This window comes from Xiphophorus couchianus, chromosome 21 (assembly GCF_001444195.1).
Source record: "Xiphophorus couchianus chromosome 21, X_couchianus-1.0, whole genome shotgun sequence".
NCBI classification, from domain to species: Eukaryota; Metazoa; Chordata; class Actinopteri; order Cyprinodontiformes; family Poeciliidae; genus Xiphophorus; species Xiphophorus couchianus.
The window spans coordinates 8317928-8319575 of record NC_040248.1 but is presented as its reverse complement, the minus strand read 5'-3'; positions in this window follow the sequence as shown (position 1 = coordinate 8319575).

The window sequence follows — 1648 nt, the reverse complement described above, 5'->3', positions numbered from 1 at the left end:
TTTTTTCTCTCACTTTGAGAGAAAATATTTTTCTTTTTTAGATGTCCTAGCTTGAATTAAAAAAGGATAAGATAAAACCTTTTTATTTAGCTAAATATGACACATTCACCACAGAATAAACTTTTAAGCCAGTTACAACTGAACAAACACACTTTGAAATTGTTACATTAATAAATATGACTGAAGTTGAAAGATAGCAGTTCTCAAAGACTAGAGTTGGACACTTATGGTAGCATTACAGAGGTTGCAACAGTACCAAATAGTTTCCACAAATGTTTTTTAAATAGATGTATTTTCTTACAGATATATCTCACCCTAAAAAGGGCGAGACATTGAAACCTCTCAAAAGTCTTCCCATGTATTCATGTAGCCAAGAATATTTGGCATAACTTCATAGATAGTTCAGGATAATCTAAGCCAGTTTATGAGGAAAAGGAAACCTGCAATCTAATAGAGGAATGAGTTTGGTCAATCAGGGCCTTATATGTTGTAGAAGAGGCTAAAAAATGCAGCTAACATAAAAGACAAACACAATTTCCTCTTTGTATTATCCTATTTTACTTTCACCAGAGGCCTTGCAAAAAATGGAGTACATTTTTTTTCAAAAATATTTTTAAAAAGTTGCAGTAGTGAAGTCTGGAAGCAAAAATACTGTTTAGTATGTTGCTCTATTTATGAATATTGCTCAGATGAAGGAGTTTTGTATGGGAGGTTTAAGATATATCCTGGTAAAAAAAAAAAAAAAAAAACTCCAGTAATTTTCATACCGGTGGTGTTACGGACTAAAAAGCTTCTTCATATAATGTTCAAGTTAAGACCGCAGATTTTGTCTTTGTTTGAATAAAAATAAAAAAACGAAAGGATTTTATGTTTTCAAAACATGCTGTACCATAGAACACATTGATGTCAGAACTAGGAGGTCACAACAGAACCCAGAAAAACATCTAATCCACCACAGGCCTCGCACTCAAAAAATGTGAAGATCTCTCAATAAACTCAGCTGCAGCCACAATTAGCCACCTGTTTCTCATCCAGTAATCAAGTTCCCAGTTTATAATCTCCTCCCTTTCATTCACTACCTGCTGGATTATACTGTTTGTTCGTGTTACTCCTTAGTCTCACATTGTTTTACTTGTCCTGATTTCTTTCCTTACCTTTACCAAAGTTCTGCATTCATTTTCATTGAAAAAAAGTTCACTATATCACACTTCAAACAGGATCTGAATCTGGGTCCAATTACGGCCAACGCCAATCCCTAGCATACAGTAAAATAAGACTCATTACCTCCTCAGCACAAATGCGTAATGACAGTTTTTGTCGATCTAGCCATCCTCCCGTCATTAACAGAGTAAAAAGTTCATTGCACGCCATGCTACATGGTTGATTCTGTTTATCTTATTTTTTCACAGCAGACTGCATGCTTCTTTTATTGATCGCTCTGAGAACCCCACCGAGCAAAGTTCCACCCCAAAATCATAAATACCCAACATTTCGCAACCATATTCCTTTTGAACCTTCATCTGCAGTACACATCGGTTGCCATTTATTGAGTTTTCCTCCAGCTTTTTGCACTGTGCCTCTCCTCTCCACAGACGCATGCAGCACATCAGAGCCCAATTAGCACTCTCCAGCATAAGACGTCACTCAC